This window comes from Heptranchias perlo, unplaced genomic scaffold, assembly GCF_035084215.1.
Source record: "Heptranchias perlo isolate sHepPer1 unplaced genomic scaffold, sHepPer1.hap1 HAP1_SCAFFOLD_445, whole genome shotgun sequence".
Taxonomy (NCBI): domain Eukaryota; kingdom Metazoa; phylum Chordata; class Chondrichthyes; order Hexanchiformes; family Hexanchidae; genus Heptranchias; species Heptranchias perlo.
In genome coordinates, this window is record NW_027139459.1 from 13,222 (window position 1) to 32,588 (window position 19,367).

A 19,367-nucleotide genomic window follows, 5' to 3' on the forward strand; every position below is an offset into this window, starting at 1 on the left:
TACAAACATCTGTTATGCACGGCTGTAAATCAGAATGTGTCGGTTTATCACAAGCGATCTGTGATACAATGTTCTCTCCGACAGGTGAAAGGCCCTGATCCCTGGTCTGTGCTGACTCTCTGATAGTTTACTGGGTAAAGGCCCTGATCCCTGGTCTGTGCTGATTCTCTGATAGTTTACTGGGTAAAGGCCCTGATCCCTGGTCTGTGCTGATTCCCTGATAGTTTACTGGGTAAAGGCCCTGATCCCTGGTCTGTGCTGATTCTCTGATAGTTTACTGGGTAAAGGCCCTGATCGCTGGTCTGTGCTGACTCTCTGATAGTTTACTGGGTAAAGGCCCTGATCCCTGGTCTGTGCTGATTCCCTGATAGTTTACTGGGTAAAGGCCCTGATCCCTGGTCTGTGCTGATTCTCTGATAGTTTACTGGGTAAAGGCCCTGATCCCTGGTCTGTGCTGACTCTCTGATAGTTTACTGGGTAAAGGCCCTGATCCCTGGTCTGTGCTGACTCTCTGATAGTTTACTGGGTAAAGTCCCTGATCCCTGGTCTGTGCTGATTCTCTGATAGTTTACTGGGTAAAGGCCCTGATCCCTGGTCTGTGCTGATTCTCTGATAGTTTACTGGGTAAAGGCCCTGATCCCTGGTCTGTGCTGACTGATAGTTTACTGGGTAAAGGCCCTGATCCCTGGTCTGTGCTGACTCTCTGATAGTTTACTGGGTAAAGGCCCTGATCCCCGGTCTGCGCTTATTCCCTGATAGTTTACTGGGTAAAGGCCCTGATCCCTGGTCTGTGCTGATTCCCTGATAGTTTAGTGGGTAAAGGCCCTGATCCCTGGTCTGTGCTGATTCCCTGATAGTTTACTGGGTAAAGGCCCTGATCCCTGGTCTGTGCTGATTCTCTGATAGTTTACTGGGTAAAGGCCCTGATCCCTGGTCTGTGCTGACTCTCTGATAGTTTACTGGGTAAAGGCCCTGATCCCTGGTCTGTGCTGATTCCCTGATAGTTTACTGGGTAAAGGCCCTGATCCCTGGTCTGTGCTGATTCCCTGATAGTTTACTGGGTAAAGGCCCTGATCCCTGGTCTGTGCTGATTCTCTGATAGTTTACTGGGTAAAGGCCCTGATCCCTGGTCTGTGCTGACTCTCTGATAGTTTACTGGGTAAAGTCCCTGATCCCTGGTCTGTGCTGATTCTCTGATAGTTTACTGGGTAAAGGCCCTGATCCCTGGTCTGTGCTGATTCTCTGATAGTTTACTGGGTAAAGGCCCTGATCCCTGGTCTGTGCTGACTGATAGTTTACTGGGTAAAGGCCCTGATCCCTGGTCTGTGCTGACTCTCTGATAGTTTACTGGGTAAAGGCCCTGATCCCCGGTCTGCGCTTATTCCCTGATAGTTTACTGGGTAAAGGCCCTGATCCCTGGTCTGTGCTGATTCCCTGATAGTTTAGTGGGATTCATTCTGTATCTCTCAGTCTCTGGTACTGTGTGTGAGTTTGGGATTCATTCTCTGTCTTGTCAGCAGTGTGTGTGAGAGTTTGTGATTCATTCTTTATAGGCAGTCTCTCATACTGTGTGTTAGTGTGGGATTCTTTCGGTATCTGTCAGTCTCCGGTACTCCATGTGAGTGTGGGACTCATTCTGTATATACAGTCCCCAATACTGTATGTGGGAGTTGAATTCATCCTAAATATGCAGTTACTCATACTGCATGTTAGTGTGGGATTCATACTGTACCTATCATTCCCTGGTACTTGATGAGAGTGTGGGATTAACTCTATGTCTGTCAGTCTCTAGTACTGTATGTGAGTTTGGGATTCCTTCTGTATCTGTGAGTGTTGGATTCATTCTGTGTCTGTGTGTCTCTAGTGCTGTATCTGAATGGGAGTTTAATTCTGTATCTGTATGTAATTATTCTCTCAGATTACATTATTGCGTTCAATACTTTAGCTTTAATATCTTAATGTTTGAAGAGTTTTACTCCTTATTTAATTGGTAAATATGGACGAACTTTAGGATTTAATGTTGGAGGTTTTAAATCAGATAATTTGTGTGCTTTTTGGACTACTATTAAATCTGTATCTCTGTGAGTACTATTGTGGATGATAATGAATCTTTCAACGGATAAGGGAACATTTTTGAATTGGTTTGTAATGTGTAGATCAGTCTGTAGAAATGGAATTGATACTGTATCTTTCAGTCTAATATTGTATGAGATTTTTGGACTGGTATATAATGTGTATCTCAGTCTGCACTAATAGAATTGATACTCTATCTTTAAATTTCATTCTACGAGTGCATTCTGAACAGGTATCTAATTTGTTTCTCAGGTTTACTATCTTTCAGTATTTCTCAATCGATACTGTACGTGAGGTTTGGATTTGTTTGCAATTTGTAGCAAATGGTACACTTTTCGAATGGATATTGCATGTATTAAAGTCATGTGTGAGAGAGTTCTGGGATAGTATTCAATTGGAATCTCGGGTACATTATTGGGATTCATTCTGTCCCTTTCAATCGGATACCATGTGTGATTTCTCTCTGGTATTTAATTCGTAGCTATGTTGCCCTATTGTGAGATTGACACAGTGCCTTTCAATCTGAGAGTGTGATTTTGGACTGGGATTTTTGTATCGACCTGTCAGCGGGACTGAGTTCGGGGCAAATGGAACAGTGTCTGCCTCACCCGCTCTGTTTGAATGTTGGATTGAAAGTGTGTCTCTGGAACTTGGGATCAGTGTGGGACTGACGACTTCTACTGTCTGAGACTGTGGAACTGATGACCTGTCTGTGTCTCTGTGCTCTGTGGGTGATAATGTACCTCCTGTGTGTGTGAGGAGCTGGCTGCACTCCTCCTTGTGCCTCGGGTGGAGGAAACATCACATTCATTCTGGATCATTCAAGGATTCGCCTGTGGAAAGAAAAATGATCTGTTGTAACTCAAGAAACGGTGAGGTTGAAAATAGAATAGAGATCAGTTTAATATCTCTGCTAATGATCATTTTGAATATCCACAAATGAAAACCAGTGATACAAACAGTGTCAGTGTCTGACTCCACTGCAGCACTCAGCTTCTGCACACCAGGTGTGTTGGGCTATTTTACAACAATTTAGTGACATCCAGACACAACCCAACCCCTGCACTGATCCATGAATGGGACTACCCGATGGGGCAGGGACCTTTGTACAGGTCAGGTTTCTAATCCCCTCTCCCATGGGACTAACCGTTCAACCGAAAATAAACAGCCGCTGTTTAAATTGTGTCCTTCACACTTCTCACCTGATGCCTGCAATAGATGCTCTTTGTATAACTCCCCACATCCTTCCTGTCCGGCTCTGTTTCCACTCTTCACTGTCCAATAACAATAAACAGGGTGAGACTGGAACTAAACCAGGACCATTCACTCCTGGTTTGGGGAGAGAAAGCAGCAATGGTTTTAATAGCAGGTTCTTCCCATTCTCTCTCCCTTCCCCTGGACACACCCTGTCCACACACAGCCCGAGAATGACCTCTCCCTTCCCCCCTCTCACTCCATGTTCCGGGACCAGTTCCTGATCCACTCCGCCTCTTACAAACAGCCCCCGGACTCCCCCTGCCCTTCCCCCGGACTCAATGCCGATCTCTGAGCCCATCTGCGGACACGGTCCCGGAGCGATGAGCTGCTGTAACGAGGCTGCTCTTTGCTCCCTTCCCCCGGGGGCCGTGATCTCTCCATTCCCGCCTGTCTGAGCAAAGGAAGTGGGTCTGGGGGAAAAGTCAGAGGGAATGGGCTCCACAGGCAGTGCAGGAACAGGCACCAGAATGGGAAACAGATGGGATTCCACCAGTGCCTAACGCTGGAATCCAGACTGACTTTACAATCTCCAACTATTAAACTCGAGGTTTCCATCCCTGCTGTTTCTCTCGGGGGCTTTTGATGGGAAAGAGTCTTTCAGAGATAAAGTGAGCGGCTGTGGAATGAGCCAATGGGTTCTGTTCATTCTTGGCTCCCTTACTGATAAAGTGACGTTTGACTCCGAAACTGGAGGGAGGATTCCTCAAACCAATCCTGGAGAAACGGGGGAGGAAAGTGGGAGTCGGTGTATTTGCTGGGACCGTGTAGGATTAATATCAGGCAGCAACAGTCCCAGTTTATTTCAATCGGAGTGAAACTCTCGGTCACTGAGAGTAATACAGAGCGGCCCTGAGCTGCAAGATTACAGAGGGGACAACATGCAAGAGAGGGTTAAATGTGTGACACTGTCCCTGAGAGTGGGATTAATAATGTGTCTGTCTCTGAAATAATATCAGTGAGAGATGAGACTGCATCTTCTGTCACTCCATCTGGGAATAGAATATTTTCCAATTTGTTACTGGGTGGAAACGGGACATGACAGGTCAGTTTCTCTCTCTCCTTTGTACAGATTATGAAGGTGGGATACTGTTACTGAGAGTGATACAGAGACACTGATAGGAAGTGTAATTCTGATACTGTGCCTGTCTGTTTTTATCTCTCTCTAGCGCTGTACATGAAGGTGGAATATTGTTACTGAGTGTGAAACGGACACACTGATGGGAAGTGTGAGACTGATACTGTGTCTGTTTGTCTGTGTGTCTCTCTCTGTCTGTCTGTCTGTCTCCCTCGTGCTGTACAAGGAGGCGGGATACTGTTACTGAGCGTAATATAGACACACTGATAGAAAGGGAAAGATTGATTCTGTGTCTGTGAACAGACCTCCGGTGCTATTGGTGAGACGGTCACTGTCCCTTTTACTGTATATCAACCGGTCTGACGGGGCATTCATCATTCGCCAGTCCTGTTAGGAAAGGTGGAGAGAAACCGTCTGTAACTGTCTGACACTGGACTGTCTGTGAGAGTTGAATTTATTCAGTAAGTAGTCGTGTCTGGGTGTTGAGAACGGGATGGAGAGGACACCAGTTACTATTATCGGACAGTCAGTCAGTTTAGCAGGAGAGAGAAACACAGAGAGACTGGAGGAGCCCAGAGCGGATAATTTATATTTTCATCTTAACCAAACATATCACTCTGTGCGGACAATATAATAATGTAAAAGGAGGAGGACAAGGTGAGACACAGACAGCATTGAGTCTCATTTCACTATCGACGGGCGCAGGACTTGTCCCAGGTGTGGGTTTTGTGTTTAAAGATCACTTCACTAAAAACATCTTGACGATCTGGGGTGACAGACGGACATGAGGGGCAGGAAAAGACCAGCTGGTTCATCAATCCTGCCCCACATGCCTGGAGCATCGTGACTGGACACTTCCTACACACACCACCAGCCCCACCCACCGGGAACATGGAATCTCCTGGGAGCGGTTACAAACCAGAAAAAAGGCGGAGAGAGAGTCAGCACCCACCGCACCAGAGAGAGTCAGCACCCACCGCACCAGAGAGAGTCAGCACCCACTGCACCAGAGAGAGTCAGCACCCACCGCACCAGAGAGGGACAGCGCCCACCGCACCAGAGAGAGTCAGTGCCCGCCGCACCAGAGAGGGTCAGCGCCCACCGTAGCAGAGAGAGTCAGCGCCCACCGCACCAGAGAGGGTCAGCGCCCACCGCACCAGAGAGAGTCAGCACCCACCGCACCAGAGAGGGTCAGCGCCCACCGCACCAGAGAGAGTCAGCACTCACCGCACCAGAGAGAGTCAGCACCCACCGCACCAGAGAGGGTCGGCACCCACCGCACCAGAGAGAGTCAGCGCCCACCGCACCAGAGAGGGTCAGCACCCACCGCACCAGAGAGGGTCAGCACCCACCGCACCAGAGAGGGTCAGCACCCACCACACCAGCCGGGAATACATTCCAGATGCTCAGTCCTCTCTGGGAAAAGAAGAAGCTCCCAACATCCAGACTATTCTTCCCTCTTTGTGGTCGGAACGCCGGTCCGCTGCTTCCCCCCAATCTGTGAAACTGGAAATAATCGATCACTGGGCAAGCTGTTCAACCATGAGATGGGAGCCATTGAAACACCGTGGGCGCTCTCCCATTGAATTATATTCTGTGCGGAGCGTTCGGTTTTTCGCGAGGTGAAGAAACTCTTGTCTCTCCTTGTGTGGAAATGTGAGGCGAGTCTCAGATGATATTCTCACAGTTGAATCCAAAATTTGAAATGTAACTTGTTTGGAGATGCCGGGGATTGAACCCGGGACCTCATACATGCAAAGCATGCGCTCTTCCACTGAGCTACATCCCCACGGAGCAAAAGGAACCTGAGAAATAAACAAGCAGACACTTTAGAAGTGAAGCCGTGAGCTTTCTGCTCCGTCTCTCCAGGATATCGAGATGCCCAGCGGTCCCGCGTGTTCACAATGTTCAACCTCTGCTTCAGTTCACGGGGTTTCTGCTCCTCTACTTTGAACTTTCCAAATAAAAGTCTGCGGAAATAAAAAAACACAATCGCTAATGGTCAGTGACAAGGCTGAAATCCAACCTCTGAATCATAAAGTGAGATGGAAGAATGACAGAGCGTCAAACAGGAACAAGAGCTGGGACTGCTCGCTCGATATTGCACCGTCACACATTCCCCTCAGTCGGCGGCTGCTTTGAGTTGAGCTGTTGAGGGGACCGTGAGATGAAGTCCCGCTCCGGGACAATTTAATGCTTGTGGAGCCTCAGAAGTTGGAACTCGCTGAGCTCAAAAAGTGTCATTCAACTTTCCGTGGGTAATTCAGGTGAAAAATTATTTTGGAAGATGCTGAGAGTTGAACCCAGGACCTCAACACATGTAAAACATGCGCTCCATCACTGAACTAAATCCCCAGATTAAAGAAACCTCTCACCAAGGAAAGAAGAACTGATTGTCCTCATTTCATGAGGCCACCCGTGGTGGGTGTGCACTCCGCTCACTGCATTTTACTGGAGAAATAATCAATTTATATTATGTAACTATCCCCCACTCACTGCATTTTACTGGAGAAATAATCAATTTATATTATGTAACTATCCCCCACTCACTGCATTTTACTGGAGAAATAATCAATTTATATTATGTAACTATCCCCCACTCACTGCATTTTAATGGAGAAATAATCAATTTATATTATGTAACTATCCCCCACCAGGTTTTAGCTGTTGTCAGAAATAGTCCCTTCGTGGTCGCCAATTGTAGGATTTAAACCACTATTTTCAGGATTATAATCTAATCCAATCTAAGGACTGGTTCCTGACAACAACAAGATCACCACTGGTACTGGTATTAAGGTTAAAGGCAAAACCGATTTATTAATCACATCACAATTAGTGCAAAAAGGTAATACTGAACAAAGAGAAATAGTGAGTGTTCCTTGAAACCTCAGGAGTGTCCCTCCAAGTGACTACGGTGCGGTCTCTCTCTCTCTCTCTGTCCCTCCAAGTGACTACAGTGCGGTCTCTCTCTCTCTCTCTCTCTGTCCCTCCAAGTGACTATGGTGCGGTCTCTCTCTCTCTCTCTATCCCTCCAAGTGACTACGGTGCGGTCTCTCTCTCTGTCCCTCCAAGTGACTATGGTGCGGTCTCTCTCTCTCTCTCTATCCCTCCAAGTGACTACGGTGCGGTCTCTCTCTCTCTCTCTATCCCTCCAAGTGACTACGGTGCGGTCTCTCTCTCTGTCCCTCCAAGTGACTATGGTGCGGTCTCTCTCTCTCTCTCTCTCTATCCCTCCAAGTGACTACGCTGCGGTCTCTCTCTCTCTATCCCTCCAAGTGACTACGGTGCGGTCTCTCTCTCTCTCTGTCCCTCCAAGTGACTACGGTGCGGTCTCTCTCTCTCTCTCTCTCTCCCTCCAAGTGACTGTGGTGCGGTCTCTCTCTCTCTCTCTCTCTCTATCCCTCCAAGTGACTACAGTGCGGTCTCTCTCTCTCTCTATCCCTCCAAGTGACTACGGTGCGGTCTCTCTCTCTCTCTCTCTCTATCCCTCCAAGTGACTACAGTGCGGTCTCTCTCTCTCTCTCTATCCCTCCAAGTGACTACGGTGCGGTCTCTCTCTCTCTCTCTGTCCCTCCAAGTGACTACGGTGCGGTCTCTCTCTCTCTCTCTCTCTGTCCCTCCAAGTGACTACGGTGCGGTCTCTCTCTCTCTCTCTCTGTCCCTCCAAGTGACTACGGTGCGGTCTCTCTCTCTCTCTGTCCCTCCAAGTGACTACGGTGCGGTCTCTCTCTCTCTCTCTCTGTCCCTCCAAGTGACAACGGTGCGGTCTCTCTCTCTCTCTCTCTCCCTCCAAGTGACTACGGTGCGGTCTCTCTCTCTCTCTCTCTCTATCCCTCCAAGTGACGACAGTGCGGTCTCTCTCTCTCTCTCTCTTGCTGTGATCTGTTGACTGAAAAGTTCTCTTCTTCCTTGCCAGAATCTTGTGCGCCTTCCTCAGCTTTTGAGGTCTCTTCTTATTCCCTTTTTCAGTTTATGAGCAGTTCACTCTCACATCCACATCTCTCAGCCTGACCATTATTCATGTCTCTCAACCTTCAGAAGTTACATTCCAAGCATAACTCCTGGTCCCATCCGTGCCTTGTTGTTACAGACTTAACAGAACCTTATTTAGAGTTTACATTGCGAGTCTTCACAGAACCGTTTGTATAAACAGACTTCTGCTCACTGGCTTGTGGAGGCTCGAGATAGAGAGGCCTGAGCCTGAGTGACTCCTTGATTTAATGAACCTTCAGTCCCTTTATCTACATGTCTTTTAGACATTATGCTATTACAGCACATTCCTCCCTTAGGTCTGTTCATTCCCACTTTACTGTTGTCAGCATCCTTTTAGTTTTAACTGCAAACTTGACTATAATAACCATCATGCATCCTTCTCGGCCCACCAGCACTTTCTTATTGAACACACGTTACATGTTTCATTCTATATTGATACACAGTACAGTTTACATTTATAGATACATAGATTCACAGTACATTTTGTTCTACTTCTACTATTGATTATAATTATACTAAATTCTATCTGTTAATGGGTTAATCATTACACATTGTTCTTCCTGTCTCTAAACACCGTTGTACAGGAGGCTTCTGTTCCGTTCCGAGAAGCTCTGAACCATGGAAGAGAGCGGCTGGGGCACATTTCTTACACGCCTCAAGATTAACCCACACGGAGATTTTGCTGTCAGTGAAGAGAGACGATAAAGACCAAAGTGCCGTTTGCCCCTCTCAGTGTGGCCCTGAAGGACTGTGTCCAGGCTGAAGTTCTGTTCCCACCGGACGATCCTCCCCCCAGATTGTCCTTTCTGAGCTCCAGTCAGGTGATGCTAAACACTCAGATGGGAAAGACCAAAATCTACAATAAAGTGTTAAAAATGAAGCTGATTTATTGAACAGATATCCAGAATATTAAACTCCAGCCCAGTTATAGGGGTTATTAACATCAGCAGAAACAAACCTCAACTGTCAGAATGAACATGGTTCAGTCCTGGATGGGATTAACAGCACAATCCAACCCCTGCAGTCATATGTGAACTCGCTGGAGTCTCAGCACGTGTGATGACTGAGTGAATCCCTTCCCACACACGGAGCAGGTGAACAGTCTCTCCCCAATGGGCGTGAGTTGATGTGTCAGCAGTTCATTTGTGCTTTTAAAGCCCTTCTCACAGTGAGAACATTTAAAAAGTCTCTCCCCAGGGTGAGTACGTTGGTGTCTCAGTAGATTCCTGTTGTTTTTATATCTCTTCCCACAGTCAGAACATTTTAAAGGTCTCTTATCAGAGTGAACTCGCTGGTGTGATAGAAGGTGTGATGACCGAGTAAATCTCTTCCTGCACATGGAGCAGGTGAACGGCCTCTCCCCAGTGTGAATGCGTCGATGTCTCCATAGTTGGTATCTGCTTTTACAGGTCTTCTCACAGTCAGAACATTAAAAAGGTCTCTCCCCAGTGTGAACAAGTTGGTGTGTCAGCAGTTTGGATGAAATAGTGAATCCCTTCCCTCACACGGAGCAGGTGAGCGGCCTCTCCCCAGTGTGAGTGCGTTGGTGTGTCAGCAGATTCCTTTTGCTTTTAAACCTCTTCTCACAGTCAGAACATTTAAAAGGTCTCTCATCGGAGTGAAGTTGCTGGTGTCTCAGCAGGGTGGAAGACTGAGTGAATCTCTTCTTACACACGGAGCAGGTGAACGGCCTCTCCCCAGTGTCACTGCGTTGATGTCTTAACAGTTCCTTTCTGCTTTTAAAGTTCTTCTCACAGTGAGAGCATTTAAAAGGTCTCTCATCGGAGTGAACAAGCTGGTGTGTCAGCAGGTTGGAAGACTGAGTAAATCCCTTCCCACACATGGAGCAGGAGAACGGCCTCTCCTCAGTGTGAACTCGCTGGTGTTTCAGCATGTGTGATGACCGAGTAAATCCCTTCCCACACACGGAGCAGGTGAACGGCCTCTCCCCAGTGTGACTGCGTCGATGAGTTTCCAGCTCTGAAGGGTAATTGAATCCCTTCCCACAGTCCCCACATTTCCACGGTTTCTCCGTGGTCCGGGTGTCCTTGTGTCTCTCCAGGTTGGACGATCAGTTGAAGCCTCGTCCACACACAGAACACGTGTACGGTGTCTCCCCGCTGTGAATGGTGCGATGTTTTTTCTGGCTGTGTAACTGGTTAAAGCTCTTTCCACAGTCAGTGCACTGGAACACTCTCACTTGAGTGTGTGTGTCTCGGTGCTTTTCCACTCACACTGATGTTTGAAATCTTCTCCCACAGACAGAACAGACAAACATTTCTCCTTCCACATTCAAAGGCCGATGATATTCAGGTTCTGATGAATCGAGTGACTCTGTCAGATTGGACGTGATTTTTGATTTGAGTTTTCCTCTCCAAATTCTCTCCTTCTAATACCCTGCAAAAGGAGTTCAGAAAAATCATTACTGTAAGTACAGGATAGAAATTCAGAACAGACAATTCTAGTTTCTATGGAACATTCTTTCCTCTCTTGTTCCTCCAAATATATAAATCCCCGTCCCACACAATCTCCCTCCTCCCTGTGCTGAAATCCAAACCCATCACATCATCGTTCAGTGGCCCGAAACCATGAGTGAAAGAGTGAGTGTGTGAGAGAGAGTGAGTGTGTGAGAGGGAGTGAGTGTGTGAGAGAGAGTGAGTGAGTGTGTGAGAGAGAGTGAGTGTGTGAGAGAAAGTGAGTGTGTGTGAGAGAGTGAGAACAGCAGTGGGCTCAGTGTGGAGAATGAAGTGGGGCAGGTGGAGCATGTTTCAGTGGGGCAGCAGTGATCATAATCTCATTAGGTTTAGAACAGTTATGGAAAAGGACAGGGGACAGTCAAATGTGAAAATTCTTAACTGGAGGAGGGCTAATTCCAGTGAGTTAAAAAGGGATCTTGTCCAGGTGGATTGGAATCAAAAATTGGCAGGCAGAACAGTAATTGAACAGTGGGAGGCCTTCAAGGAGGAGTTGGTTTGGGTACAGAGTGGACAGGTTCCCACGAGGAGGAAAGGAAAAGCATCCAAAGCTAAAACTCCCTGGATGACTAAAGGTATAGAGATCACTATTTGTCCTTCATTTACTGACGCTGTCTGACTGATCACCATTTCTTCATCATTTGCAGACGCTTTTTGACCGATCACCATTTCCTCTTCATTTACAGACGTTCCCTGACTGATCAACATTTTCTCTTCATTGACAGATGCTCCCTGACCGTCACCATTCGTCATTCATTTACAGACGCTCTCTGACCGATTAACATTCCTCATTCATTTGTGGACACTCGCTGGTCGATCATCAATTCTCCTTCATTTAAAAACCTTCCCTGACCGATCACCATTTCACCTTCATTTACAGACGCTCCCTGACTGATCACTATTTCTCCTTCATTTACAGATGCTCCCTGACCGATCACTATTTCGCCTTCATTTACAGACGTTCCCTGACCTTCATTTACAGACGTTCCCTGACCGATCACCATTTCTCCTTCATTTACAAACGTTCCCTGACCGATCACTATTCCTCATTCATTTACAGACGCTTCCTGACCAATTACCATTCCTCATTCATTTGCAGATGCTCGCTGACCGATCATCAATTCTCCTTCATTACAAACCTTCCCCGACCAATCACCGTTTGTCCTTCATTTACAGATGTTCGCTGACCGATCAATACTTCGCCTCCATTTACAGTTGCTCTCTGACCGATCACCATTTCTCCTTCATTTACAGACGCTCCCTGACCGATCACCATTTCTTTGTCGTTTATAGACGCTCCCTGACCGATGAACACTTCTACACCATTTACAGACGCTCTCTGACCGGTCACCATTTCTCCTTCATTTACAGACGCTCCCTGACCGATCACCAGTTCTCCTTCATTTACAGATGCTCCCTGATCCATCAGCATTTCTCCTTCATTTACAGATGCTCCCTGACCGATCATCATTTCTCCTTCATTTACAGACGCTCCCTGACCGATCACCATTTCTCCTTCATTGACAGACGCTCCCCTACCGATCAACATTTCTCCTTCATTTACAGACGCTCCCTGAACCAACAGCATTTCTCCTTCATTTACAGACGCTCCCTGACCGATCATCATTTGTCCTTCATTTACAGACGCTCCCTGATTCATCACCATTTCTCCTTCATTTACAGACGCTCCCTGACCGATCACCATTTCTCCTTCATTTACAGACGCTCCCTGACCGATCACCATTTCTCCTTCATTTACAGACGCTCCCTGAACGATCACCATTTGTCCTTCATTTACAGACGCTCCCTGATCCATCACCATTTCTCCTTCATTTACAGACGCTCCCTGACCGATCCCCATTTCTCCTTCATTTACAGACACTCCCTGACCGATCACCATTTCTCCTTCATTTACAGACGCTCCCTGACCGATCCCCATTTCCCCTTCATTTCCCGGCGGGTAGTGAGGGGGGGATAATGTTCACTGTTTTATATTCGGGTCTGGGGCCGCACTCGGGGTTTGTAAAGCCTGAGCCTGGGCCTGAGCCCGGACCCGGGCCCCGGGGTTTATTGAGCCTCTTGCTCCGATCCTCTGACCTGCACCGAACGCGCTCCTCCCGCAGCCTCGACTGGCCGCGCATGCTCAGGACACACTGACCGATAATGAGTCACTACTGCGCCTGCGCACTGGGCTCCACTGATTCAGATAGGGCACAATCTGAACCGCGCTGCATGCTGGGAGCTGCAGCCGCCATTGATGATCTTAATACCAGGCCGAAAAACAAAGACATTGGAAGCAGGGAGAGCGCGTTTGGACCAAGGAAAATAAAACAAATTGAAACCCCAGCTCTTCGTGTCATTTAAATCGGCACAAACACACAGCGCAGACGCTCCACCACTTTGGCGAACTCCACGAAATATTTTTACGGTAACTTTTATTAATTTCGTTTTATTAAATGTTGCAACTGACGGGTTCAATTAAGGTTTATTTTCGAACTGCACCTCAGGATGTCAGTCTCACCACTAATCCCGCCCTGGTGATAAAGGAGAGTTCCGGACCAAAAGGAGGAGCGGAAATTGACTGGAGGGGTGGGCGGCTGAGGGGTGAGTTGGTCCTCCAACTCATCGGAGTGTGTGAGGGGTGGGAGTTGCGGCACCGAATGGGCGGGTCGAAGCCCAGATGTCCCTCATTGTCTGAAACATAATTTTTAAAACCTAATTTATCTTAAACTCCAGGAGACAACTCGACCTTTCTGTTGCGTCTTGAAACAGATCAAACCAGATGAGGTGGAGCAAACATTTCAACATTTGTTCGAAAAACCTATTCATTAAGAACAGCCAACATGGATCATTTGAGATAACTCAAGTCCACTGATGAAGGGAATGCAGTGGATGTTGTGTCCATTGATTGTGAAAGGGTGTTTGGTAAGATGCCGGACAGGAGGCTTGTTGATAAAATTAGTACTTACCGTATTAAAAGGAATGAGGCAGTGTGGATAGGAAGTTGTGTAAAGGGCAGAAAACAGAGAGTCGTGGTTAATGGATGTTCTCCAGGCTGGAGGGATGTAAACAGTGGTGTGCCCCAGGGTCAGTGTTGGGACCATTACTAACCACAATATAGAGAATGATCTGAGCTTGGGTATGTGGGACACAAGGTGAAGATTTCTAGATGACGCCAAAATTGGCAGCGTGGGGAACTGTGAAGAGGAGTCAGTGACTTCATTGTGACGTCCACGGGTGAGTAAATGGGCCAGGTGAAATTTAATGCAGAGAAATGTGACGTTTTGCATTTTGAGAGGAAGAAAAATGAGATGAAATGTAAACTAAATGGTGAAAGTTTAAAAGTAGAGCAGCAGAGAGACTTAGGGATGGAAGGTTCTAAATAATGCATTGTCTTATTAATTAACAAGTCTGAGAGTCAGCAACTTTAATATCTCATTAAGAAATATATGAGCAAATTCTCTTTCCTCTCCCATACCAGAGTAAACATGCAAATCCCCCGTGTAGACGAGATCAGCCCTCTGGATGGAACCACGGACTCCCTGAGCTTGATCTCCGGTGTCTCCAGTCCCAACTGCCCCTTACTTCAGTATCCCCTCACTTTTATACCCTGTTGTGATCCATCTCTATCACTGGAGCTGGATCTTCCCTAATGTGTGGTTTACAAGGACACATTGCTTGGTTCCCAGCAGTTACTTTTCTTCAGTAGTGTTCTCATGATCCCTGAACTACCCTGCTTACTGTTAATTAGAATAATAGAATCATAGAAAATTTACAGCACAGAAGGAGGCCATTCATCCCATCGTGTCCGCGCCAACCGAAAATGAGCCACCCAGTCTAATCCCACTTTCCAGCACTTGGTCCATAGCCTTGTCGGTCACGGCACTTCAGGTGCATATCCGGGTGCCTTTTAAATGAGTTGAGGGTTTCTGCCTCTACCACCCTTTCAGGCAGTGAGTTCCAGACACCTACCAGCCTCTGGATGAAAAATCTTTTCCTCAGCTCCTCAATAATCCTTCCACCAATCACTTTAAATCTATGCCCTGCCCCTTGTTTATTGACCTCTCTGCTCAGGGAAATCGGTCCTTCCTATCCAGCCTATCTCGGCCACACATAAATTTGTACACCTCAATTAAATTAATCCTCAGCCTTATTAGACTCGAATTTTTGGAGCAAAACCAGACGGAGACGGAACTGCTGACCAAGTTAAAGTTTATGAGAAAACCTTGTGCACAAAGGGAGAGTGGCAGCTTCCTCAAGCTCGTGACTAACTCTCAAAGGAACGTCAGCACTACAAGCATGTTTATACCTTTCAATAAGCAACACCCACCTGCTGTATAATGTGGTACAGGTCTATGCAACTACAGAGGGTTTCATTGGGTGGTATAGTCTGCCACTCACTTGTCAGGTGCTACCTTGGGTCGTCCCATGACTTTAAACATCTCACATTCCTGAGGAGGACCTTTATCAATAAACACAAGTCCCAGACATTGAAACGACACAAAGGGTCTTCACAAAGCCCTGAGCAGCTGCTTCCTATCTGACTCCCTTTTGAGCTGGGGTAACATTGGAGATATCCACCGCTCCTCCCTTAATCATCCGAAGTGAGCTCGTTCGGATAAACAATGTCGGCTTTCGGCCTTGGATAAACATTCCCGAGTGTGTTCTGGAGATAAGCGAGGTGGTGGACACAAATCCAACAAACCTGCCTTTGTCAGCTTTTACAGTGTGGGTTACGAACTGCTCCCATAATGGTCAAGTATCCCATCATGCTTTGCTGCTACCTAAATGCTGCATGTGCGATTTAACTACTTGTGTGTGTGAGGATAGGAGTGGCTAATCATTCTTTAATATATATATATATATATATATCAGGTTAGGTGAGGGGGGGGGCTGGAGGTTTTCGATTTCTGTTCACAAGCCTATTTTCCAGTCCAACAGTCCCCCCTCCAAACCTGGACATTGGATTATTCAGGGAAAAGCAAGAGCGCAAGTGACTGAGGTTTTGTCTAATAATCAACATAATGTACTCCCCCTCTCCCCTCTCCAGCCCACTGGCTATTCCAGGGGGATCCTCTATTGGTCACATATGATCCGACATGAGTCCTGTCGAGGCGGCCGCCCGTCGAGGCACCGGGTCTGCATCAAAAGAGGGTAATTAGTCATTTACATTAAAACCATTCCCGATTCAATCTCCTGCTGCTCTCCTCACCCACACACTTGATTTTTCCCACAAGTGGCTGAAATTGTCTGAATCACGGGTGGGGGAGGGGCGCATACACCAGCTGTTTTAACCTCCTGTCCAGCCAGATGTTTTGCCTCAGCCCGTTTACATTTCTTACATGCCATACATAGCAGAATAGAGACCAGTATTAACTGCACCATGACCAAAAGATGGGAAATTAGTCGGATCCATGGGTGAATCTGTCCATTTAGTCCCCAGTCCACATGGTCACCTTGATCGCGTCTATGTCTTTCCTCAACTCCTTGCTCCCCTGTTCCATGGTATAATACACCTGCTGGGAATGTTCAACCTTCTCTCGTAACTGTCTCAGGTGTTCGGGCAATGGAGGTATTGGATATCCAATCGTGTTGATGTAGTTCCATACGTCGTTCCTAATGTCTTCAGACACTTGAAGAAAGGTCGTGTTGTCCTGGTGTATGTCCACCAGCTCCTCGTGTCCAATTCGTACGGGAATTTCCGGGGTGAAGCTAAACTCTGGACTGGGGCTGGCACACATTAAGTAGGCCGACTCGAACGAGATTAAATGAGTCGTCACACAATATTTGCCTTTTCCAGCGTAAGCCACTTGAGTGGGTTTTGTGTCGGGGTCCAGTGCCTCCATGGTGCAGTTAATTTCCAGATCAGTGTTGTTAAATCCGCATTGGGCTTGTGGGCTTCGGCTGATCGTCTGTGGACAGACTATGATGGCATGTCGAGTGACACATCCTTCCAATTTGGTTCCGACCAAATTTTCGTTTATTATCACTGCAAAAGGTAACACATTGTGATGAGATACAGGCATGCCGTCTTTTATTACACCAATATTCTGCACCCGATACACCTCTCGCCCCCGAGTCTCCGGGGTCAGGACTGGGATGACCAGAACCAGACCCAGAAGCCCTCCCCCATCCGGTTTGCACTCCACTTGGGTGGGGTAGGACCGTTAAGCTCCTCTATTTTTCCGTATTCTTAACACTCAACCCTGGTGGGGGTACAGGAGGGATGCCAAATCCCTTGATTGTTTTGGCAGCACATGGCCCTCCGCTCCCCGGTATCACAACTAACGCATACCCACCCCGCCTCGGTTATCATCCATATAGCCTGTGTGTGTACCAAACCCATCCCTACACCATCCCAACTCCGAGTCAGCAGCTTTAAGAACATAAGAAATAGGAGCAGGAGTAGGCCAATCGGCCCCTCGAGCCTGCTCCGCCATTCAATAAGATCATGGCTGATCTGATCCTAACCTCAAATTTAAATTCATGTCCAATTTCCTGCCTGCTCCCCGTAACCCCTAATTCCCTTTACTTCGAGGAAACTGTCTATTTCTGTTTTAAATTTATTTAATGATGTAGCTTCCACAGCTTCCTGGGGCAGCAAATTCCACAGACCTACTACCCTCTGAGTGAAGAAGTTTCTCCTCATCTTAGTTTTGAAAGAGCAGCCCCTTATTCTAAGATTATGCCCCCTAGTTCTAGTTTCACCCATCCTTGGGAACATCCTTACCGCATCCACCCGATCAAGCCCCTTCACAATCTGAGATGTTTCAATAAGATCGCCTCTCATTCTTCTGAACTCCAATGAGTAGAGTCCCAATCTACTCAACCTCTCCTCATATGTCCACCCCCTCATCCCCGAGATTAACCGAGTGAACCTTCTTTGTACTGTCTCGAGAGCAAGTATGTCTTTCAACCAGCAGTCCCAACAATCCTATCGTCCCTGATACAGACCATTTCATGGTGTTCAAGTCGTTACTGTCTCAGGTTCAGGGACCAATGCTGAGCCGGGGTAGGGGGAGAGGGGTCCGATAGACCTGGGAAAAGGGGGAAAGAAATAGAGAGGAGGAGAAGGAGGAAGAGAAAAATAAATGACGTGAGCTCAAAATTTAAGAGGCGTGTCCCGGGACGAGGTTGGTTATATTCCAGTCTGGGTGACCAATAGCACGGAGCGTTGGACAGTCGATATGTCCGGTAGTGGTGACAGTACCGGGGCCGGCCCGTGTACCTGTAAGGAAGAGAGAGAGATACGTAACACCCGAAACAATTGACTCGATCTTCTGACCTTGGTCCTGGAAAAACAAGAGAGCTGAAAGGTTTTCTTTCAGGGATTAGGGGAACTCCCTTCCCCGGGTGCCATCACCGGGTATTATTAGTACCAACCCGAGGAGCCCTCTTCTGACACCAAACCGTAAGCGAGGAAAATCCGGAAGGTAAAACAGAACTAACAGACTCAGGTGTTACCCAGATCAATAGTTTATTACGAGTGTACACAGGAGAACAGTCTCAGCCACCCCAGCTGGAGACCTCGTTCTCGAGGGAAAAGTGACAATACAACTTAGTTTATACAGTTTATTAGACAACACCCACTAATTACTAATGGGGGTGTATACATGGTAATATTGACACATCATTGGTTTATAGGGTTAATCAATCAACTACTAGGCCTGCCCTTTGAACTCGAATACCTCCCTGTGAGAAGCTTATGGGCTGCAGAAGCTTCACTCTAACTTCGCATTCTTGAGCTATCTCTTACCCTTGTTATCACCATAGGGAGGGATCTTCAGTGGGAACATAGTCTGCTGGAATACAAAGTTTTATTGAGTTATGCAGCCAAACTGACTTCTTTCCCATGCCATCAGCAGATGTTTCATCAATCCGCCTTTGTACTCTTATCTCTTCTCAGGAACAGACTCCTTCTAAACATTTTTCAAGTAAGCTGGGAATGTCCTTGGTCAGCTAAACCTATCCATGTTAGTTTGAAAAGGGCTAACATAGTCAAGTATCCCATGGTGCTTTGTGTTTTGTTTCCAGCCTAACTAGACTGAATGGTACCTTTCAGACCGTTTTATACCGGTGAATTGGGGCCCACCCCTTTACAGCCCTTAATCCAAATTTTATCCCTTGGGCTCTTGGCTAAGCCCAAGATAGCCAACCTTTATCCGTCACCCATGGTTGCCCATAGGTATGCCCCGCTCAGTGTTGCCCTCTTGCAAGCACCTAGGCACCCCCTGGATATTTACATATGCAAGATGCTGGACCTCATCTTAACCAGGTTCCCTTCGTGTTGGCCACCAGTCCGGGTGGAAGAGAGGCAGAGCATCTGATAATCCGATCAAACTATGATTGTCTCCCCTTTTACATGCACCTTACCCCAGCGGGTGCTAGTCCCGGTACCATTAAGATGTTTTCTTAGTTGAAATCACAGAGACAATGGGGACATTCTCACCCAGGCTCTGTTTTACTAGCTTTGCCAAACCCTTCATCCTCTGCTT

The 19,367-nt window shown here is 47.2% G+C and overlaps 1 non-coding gene across 1 annotated transcript; it reads right to left on the minus strand.

Moving 5' to 3' along the window:
- Window positions 1-6,122: 6,122 nt before the first annotated feature.
- On the minus strand, window positions 6,123-6,194 carry trnaa-ugc (transfer RNA alanine (anticodon UGC)). Its single transcript has one exon. It is a non-coding gene; the product is annotated as a tRNA-Ala (tRNA).
- Window positions 6,195-19,367: the final 13,173 nt, after the last annotated feature.